The 7,672-nt window shown below is 44.3% G+C and overlaps 1 long non-coding RNA gene across 1 annotated transcript; it reads right to left on the bottom strand.

The window, feature by feature from the left end:
• Positions 1–252: 252 nt before the first annotated feature.
• Positions 253–6,768, bottom strand: LOC132689792 (uncharacterized). Its single transcript, XR_009615144.3, has 3 exons — positions 6,272–6,768; positions 5,532–5,621; positions 253–2,786 (listed from the first exon to the last, which is right to left on the bottom strand). It is a non-coding gene; the product is annotated as an uncharacterized LOC132689792 (long non-coding RNA).
• Positions 6,769–7,672: the final 904 nt, after the last annotated feature.

Genomic DNA, 7,672 nt, shown 5'->3' with positions numbered 1-7,672 from the left:
AGGGACTTGTTCTTATGGCTCACCACTGTGTTTCCAGGGCCCTGCACAGTGCCTAACATGCAGATAGGCACTCAATAAATATTTGCTGAATGAATGGGTGAATGAGTGAATGAATGAATGAAAAAAATATATATATATGTACATACATACACCTATTAAGATTGCTGACAATTCTCACTTTTTGGATTTTAGTATTCGTTTTCATTTACTTTTTTTTTTCCAATATTTATTTTTGAGAGACAGAGACAGAGCATGAGCAGGGGAGGGGCAGAGAGAGAGGGAGACACAGAATTCGAAACAGGCTCCAGGCTCTGAGCTGTCAGCACAGAGCCCGATGCGGGGCCCGAACTCACAGACCACGAGATCGTGACCTGAGCCGAAGTCGGAGCCCCAACAGACTGAGCCATCCAGGTGCCCCTCATTTACTTTCTTAAAGAGCAGTAAGCTTACAGTTGTACCTCAGCTAAAAGGTTTAAAAATCTGAAGCAAAAGCTTGAAATCAGGGACATGTGCCACCTAATGATTGGATCCCATAGAACCCAAAGTCCTTTAGCTATGAAATGGCATTGCCTCTGAGTTTGCCACAGTGAACTTGACCACGAAGACACTGCATGAACTGCCAGCCACAAGTAGCAATTGAGTAGTGTGAGCAGTGGTGTCAATCTTAAAAGCGTAAGATATTCTTAGATGCTTATTTTTGTAATTGGTTTTATTACGGAGTTGCTAAAATGGGCCCAACCATATGTCTCTCCATCAAGAAAAATCTGAGCCCTGATTGCATGCAACAAGACACTCGCAGAGGCATTGGAAAGCCCCTTGTGTGACTTTAGAGGCAAAGCACTAGTGTTTTTCTGCAACGCAAAAGAAAAGCCTTGGCTTGGAGCAATGCCTGAGAAGTACAATCAAGCAAACAGATAAAAAATTGTTTGTCTCTTCATTCAAGGTCAGTTCAGAATCACCGTGAAAGATGCATGTAATAATAGAAAACCTGGTGGAGCCTGGAGCTGTAGAAATGGCTGAAATTATTTTGGGTCAAAAAGAGGCAGCCAAGTTGAAAAAGGTGCCCTTTTTGAGTGACACCATCAAACGGGTTCAAAAGACGTGCTGGAGCGATTGGTGGAGAGACCCAGAGGCAACCAGTCCTTTGCGTTTTGATGAAAGGGGAAACGTCAGTGACTTGGCCATTTTACCATCTTTAAAATAATGAAGTCTGCGAAGGCATGCTAATTTGCTCAATGTTGCATGATACAGCAGCTGGTGAAGGAATTTTCAGTAAGATACAATTTTCCTCCTTTTCTAGCACGTATCGATGTTCACCACGTGGTTCCAGAAATTTACTGTGTCTGTGTTCCTCAAGTACTCTGACCCTGAGAGGGAAAGGAACCTGGTATGTGCTGTCCATGCACTTTGACGGTGGCTGAATTTTCTGAAATTGAAAGACCAATATGATAGTGTCTGGTTAATAGTAATCTGGCAGGGAATTTTTCATTGATTTCTCCTGACGGCAAGTAATTCATTCATCAGAACAATTAACATCTTTGATGATGGTTCATTTCAGAGAGGGTGTAATGACATGCATGTGATAAAAATTTAAGCAGTACCAAGAGCATTCAGTGAAAATTAGGTCTCTCTCCTCAGTGCCAGCCACAGAACCAGTCTTTCACGGCTCCTTCCGGAGATTTTCCATGCCTTTCTGTGCATACATGCACATAGGTGCATTTCCTTTTTTATTAACACGATGGTAGCGCATTGTGTCCTTTCTTTAAAAAATTGACATGAATTTCACATAACAAAATTAACCATTTTAAAATGTACAATTCCATGGCGTTCAGTCCATAGACATTGTTGGGCAACCATCGCCTGTACTTGGTTCCAAAACACTGTGCTCTCTTTTGCACTTGATTTATATATTTTTCACTTAACCTATATCCTGGAGACTGTTCCCAGGCAAGTAATATAGATTTATCTCTTTATTGTATGGGTGACTCTTATGTCAGACCCAGGAATGAGTTGTTTAGACTCTCCTTGTAAAAGGGCTCACTGCCTCGCTGAGGACTGGGAAGCTGGCAGCTTGTCCAGGGTTCCCCCTCAGCTGTTGAGTTAGGGTCACGGTCTTCTCCAGGCAGCCCGCAGCCCAAGGCTGGGCAAATGGTGGTGGTACTGATGATACCAAAGTGAGCCTGGCTATTTCCCTAACAGGCGATCTTTGCTTCCCTCTGGGAGGTGGGGAGACTTTGTTAGCCCCGAACTTGTTCCAGTGGCAGCCCTCCCCACCCAATTTTATTTCCTCTCCTTTTCCTTCATAGCTGTAATTCCCCCATGTACATCCTGCACTCTGTCTCGACATCTGCTTCTCGGAGACCCCACGCCACACATACCCACATCCCGCATCTCCCAGATCCAGTCTTCTGCTGATTGACAGGGTGTCTCCAGTCTTGCTTTTGCAAGTCGTGCTGGATGCAAATCTTTGCACACCTGTCTTTCCATGCAGATGCCAGAGTATCTGGAGAGCGAATTTCCAGAGGTCAGTGGCGGCTCAATTTAAATTTTGCGTTTAATCTTTTGATACACATCATCTGATCACCTTCTTCTCCTGTGAGGCTGTACCAGTTTACAGGGAGGAGAGTCCCATCAGGCAGGGAGGAGAGAATTGTTTTTCACACTCTTGTCAACAGAGCGATCACATTTAAAAAGTTTGCAATTGTATAGGCGAAAGTGTTATGTCGTCGTAGTTTTTATTTGCTTTTCTTTTTATTATGAGTGAGGTCGAACGTATCTCCACCTACCTAAAAATGATAGCAAGCAGATGAAAACATTGTTTCCTATTAAAGTAAGTGGAGCTTTGGGGCACCTGGCTGGCTCAGTCGGTAGAACATGTGACTATTGATCTCTGGGTTGTGAGTTCGAGCCCCATGTTGGATGTAGAGATTACTAAAAAATAAATAAGTAAACTTAGAAAAATAAGTGGAGTCTAAACAATCTGCATTGGAATTTGAAAGTAAAATATAATACTTTAAAGAAATCCCCTGCTTGTGGAATGCTGCTTTATGCTAAATCCAGTCATCTTTGGCTACAAATTCTCTTTCCTAGTAGTTAAGGGAACTCTGACAGGAGTGTGAGAAGTTCTGCATGTTGGTATAGGGAGATTTTCTTACAATTCAGGAGAGCAGGTGTCCATCTGTATATGGGATTTTCAGAATACTGGATCTGTTTAGGTTAAGACATTAAGTACGTTTTAATTTAAAATGTATAATGAGTTAAAGAATTTTGTTGTGTGACTTGTCATGAGTTGGAGTTTAGAATATTTTTGTTCCTACCATTCATTAAACCTCCAGCCTCAGCATCATAAAGTGAAATGCTAGCAATGGTTATGCACCCTGCTTTCTTGAATGAGTCTTAGCAGGACCCAGGACAGTGAAAGTTAAGCTCTCATTTCTTTTTTTAAATTAAAAAAATTTTTTAAATGTTTATTTATTTCTTGAGAGACAGAGACAGAGTGAGCAGGGGAGGGGCAGAGAGAGACAGAGACAGAGAATCCCAAGCTCCAGGCTCTGAGTTGTCAGCACAGAGCCCGACACGGGGCTCGAACCCACAAACTGTGAGATCATGACCTGAGCCGAAGTCAGACGCTTAATCAACTGGGCCACCCAGGCGCCTCAAGCCCTCGTTGCTAATGTAAAAGCTGTGAGAGAGAAGGACCCCTGGGAATTTATTCTGCCTGATGACAGGAGCTAGGTGGGACAATGTGAAGGAACTTTGTAAGATTCTGAACTCTGCTCACAGACCAAAGCCGGTGGAATTGATGTTCTCCATCCGTTTTCCCGTCCTGATTCCCCAAGAACAGGAGACTTGGTGAAGTGTGTTGGTTAGACTATAGGCTGGGTGCTATAACAAAGAAGCTCTAAGCTACAATGTCTCAGACACATGATAAAAGCTTCTTTCTTTCCCGTGTTCCCATCCGGGTTAACCCAAGCCTGGGTAAGACAGCTTGGTTCCATGAACTCATCCAGAGTCTTGGGTTCCTTCTGTCTTACTGCTTTGCTATCCTCTGGAGTTTTGCCTTGATTTGTGTGGTTGAAGCTGACTTACCAGCTCGTTCTAGCTCATAGGAAGGGTGAAAGAAAGGGAGTTGAGGACCAGCAGTTTCCTGTTACGAAAATGATGAGGACGCAGATGGACTCACATTGCCTTGGTGAGAATTTAGTTACATCACCATATCTAGTTGCTGAGAAGTGAGATTCCAGTAGGACAACAATGTGCCCTGTTAAAACCACATGGAGGCGTATAAAAGGAAGAAGGAGGGATAGGTATTGGAGGATAATTAGCTTTCTCTGCCACGTGGGTCCAGAGCCGGGAGGAATCTATGCCCATGAAAGGCAATACCGCATATGGAATTAGTCACATCCCTTCCAAATGTCCTGAGCTGGTGCCAGGAATGGGCAAAACAGTGAGGAAAAGGCGTCCCTTTCTTCTTCAGGCCTTCAAATAGGTTCCTTTTCAACAGATCATTAACAGAGCACCTGCTATGTGCCAGGCACTGCCTAGGTGCTGACTGTGGTCAGGTCCTCACAGAGCTTCCAGGAGACTGGAGGAAGTAGACGTTTAACCCAAGACCCTTAACAACTACATACGTAACTACAGATTCTGATACATTCCTTGAAGGAAAAAGTGTTCTATGGGAAAGTATGACATAGGGATTTAATTTACATTAGAGATTGAGGGAGGTCTTAGAGGAAGTCCTATTTAAACAGGGGCCAAAAAGTAGATGTGTCAGAGTTGGCTGGCAGGTGAGGGAGGGGGAAGAGGGGTCTAGGTAGAGGGATTAGAACAATGAATGAGGGGGAGAGAAATGAAACATGTGGCTGGAGAGAGAAGCAGGAGAGTTCTCCTACAGTGTCATTGGCCGTGTGTTGCAGTAAGCTGTTGCTGTATATCAAACAAAATGTAGTGGCTTAAAATGACAGGAATGTGTTGGTTCATGATTCAGCAGGTTGGCAATTTAGGCCGGACTCAGCTGGGTGGTTTTGTGATCTAGGCTGAGCTCTCTTTTGTGTCTCTAGTCACCTACAGATCAGTAGGTGCCTCTGCTTCTGGGGGCAGGTTGCCTGCTGGCTGGGGAACCTTAGCCACCCTCCATCTGGTCCCTCATCCTCCATCAGGCTCGCTTGGGCAGGCTTGGTCACGTGATGACAAGGTTCTAAGGGAAAGTGGAAGCACGCAAGACCTCTGGACTTACTCAGAACTGCCACTCTGTTATTTCTGCCACGTTCTATTGGCCAAAGAAGGTCACACAGCCAGCCCATGGGGTGAGGAAATAGACACCAACTCATGACAAGAGGAGCTACAGAGTCACATTGTAAAGAGTGGGGATAGGGAGGGGTGAACGACTGAGGGCATGTTTCGCAACCAAGTAAGGAATTTGTGTGATTGGAAGGCACAGGTGATTTTTAAGCAGCAGCTAGCAGTAACAGGGCACACGACCGTGGTGGGAACTGCACCGTGGTGGGAACTGTCGAGAGTTTTTGCCTTACCATCTTGGTTGTGATCTCTTTGGATGCAAGGTCTGTGGTATCCTTTCCCGGGGCTGGATAGAGCCCATCTGCCAGCTCAACGCCCTGTGGCTGGAAACAAGAATCGAAAGCTTTATGTTTTCAGCACCTCTAGGCTTCCCAGTGAGGTGCCGTTGGGGGTGTTTCGTACAGACAGCTTAGCTTGTTTGGAGTTGCGAAGCTAATACCCTCACCACAAGCTGAGCTGCGAAGAATCCCAGACTTGTCTAAATTATAATTTGTTTGTTGGGCCTTGAGGGGGTCTGGAAAGCCTGTTCCAACTTCTCTCTCTTATAACACACAAGCGTATATGCCCGATCAGGCATTTCTCTTCCGTGCATCTTTTCTGGAAGTATAGTAGTCCCCCCCTTATCTGTGGGGTACATGTTCCAAGACCCCCAGTGGATGCCTGAACCCGCAGATATTACCAGACGCTATATGTACTATGTTTTTTTCCTATATGTACATACCAATAATAAAGTTTAATTTAGAAATCAGGCACAGTAAGAGATTAGCAGTAATATCTAATAATAAAATAGAACAGTTATAAAAATATACTACAATAAAAGTTCTGTGAATGTGGTCTCTCTCCCTTAAAACATCTTATTGTACTGTCCTCACCCTTCTTTTTCTGGCCATGCAAGATAACAAAATACCTATGTGATGAGATGAAGTGAGGCGAATGAAGTAGGTGTCGTCACATGGAGGTAGGCTGTACTGACCTGGTGATACATCAGAAGGAAGATCGTCTGCTCCTGGACCACGGGTAACTGAAAGCACAGAGAAGGGGGGACTGCTGTATTTTGCCAAGTGTGGTATGCTGGTTGGTAGGGTATCGCCTCTCAACTAACGCATCCTTCTAGGCTCTACTCTGTGATGCTGGGGCTGGGGATCTGTGAGCCACATTTTTCCTTTGCCAGCTGGATGCTCCACGAATAGGGAGACTGGAAGGAAGAAGGAGGAAGGAGGGATGCTTTCCTCTTATCTGCTTGCTCTTCTGGGTATCATCCCTCCAGCAGTACCTTGCCAGGGGCATGTGGTTACACCAGCAGTCATTCCAGTCCCCAGTTTCGTCTCCCGCACTCCCAGAACCAGCCTTGGGAGCCCCATTCATAGGGACCAGCATTGTCTGGGAATCATCTCTGCCTCAGAGGTCTGAGTCCCAGCTCCAAGGCTTTCTTCTTCCAAGCTTCTGGGTTCTTATAACCCTGTACTCCTCCCTCCGTTCCTTCAGTAACTGCTTCATGCAGTTACTATTTCTGTGTTAACTCAAGCATTCCTTTTTTGCATTTTTAGTTCTCCCATACTATCTAAAAAATTCTAAGATAAACTTGTGCAGTTTCTGTGGTCCTGCCTGAATCTTGACTGTTACATATGGTGTGGTGTATAAGATTATTTTAAATGGTACCAAGTTGAACATTTGAAAAATATTTGAATGGGTATGTAGCATAATGTATATTATGAAAAGTGTATAAATAACACACCAAACTCATTAGCTCTTAAATACTATTGCTTAAGATTAAAAAAACAAGCTAAGAATGAGCTGACTTAAAGAACAATGTTAAGCAAGTCATAGAACAAATGGTACACAGCCAAAATAGTGAAGGTGGTCATGAAAGTTTGAAAGCACTGAAGCCATGTCCGTCCTGCCCATTACTTTAATAAAATAGCTCTTTAAGCAGGAAAATTACCTTGGTTCCAAAGAAGAATGAATGAAGATGGAGAGATGATAAGTAAATCCATGAAGTTGGATTTCCCACATTCCCTTACATTCTCAAGTCTACATGTGATGTTACCAGGATTGAGGGTTGGGAGGTAGCAGCCAAACCTGGCCTTTCCAGGCACCAGAAGTCCAGCCAATAGTTAGCTTTCTGTTGGATTTGGAGGATGAGGTTTACATAATCAGGTCAACCAACAACCAAGAAGGTTGACCACCATTTTTAAAAGAAGTTTATTTATTTTGAGAGAGACAGATACAGTGCAAGTGGGGGAGGGAGAGAGGGAGAGAGAGAGAGAGAGAGAGAGAGAGAGAGAGAGAGAGAGAATCCCAAACAGACTCCATGCTGCCAGTGCAGAGCCCAATGCAGGGCTTGAACCCACGAAGCCACAAGATCATGACCTGA

This window comes from Panthera onca, chromosome E3, assembly GCF_046562875.1.
Source record: "Panthera onca isolate mPanOnc1 chromosome E3, mPanOnc1 haplotype 2, whole genome shotgun sequence".
Taxonomy (NCBI): domain Eukaryota; kingdom Metazoa; phylum Chordata; class Mammalia; order Carnivora; family Felidae; genus Panthera; species Panthera onca.
The sequence above is the reverse complement of the archived record's forward strand: the minus strand, read 5'-3'. Positions and strand labels throughout refer to the sequence as shown.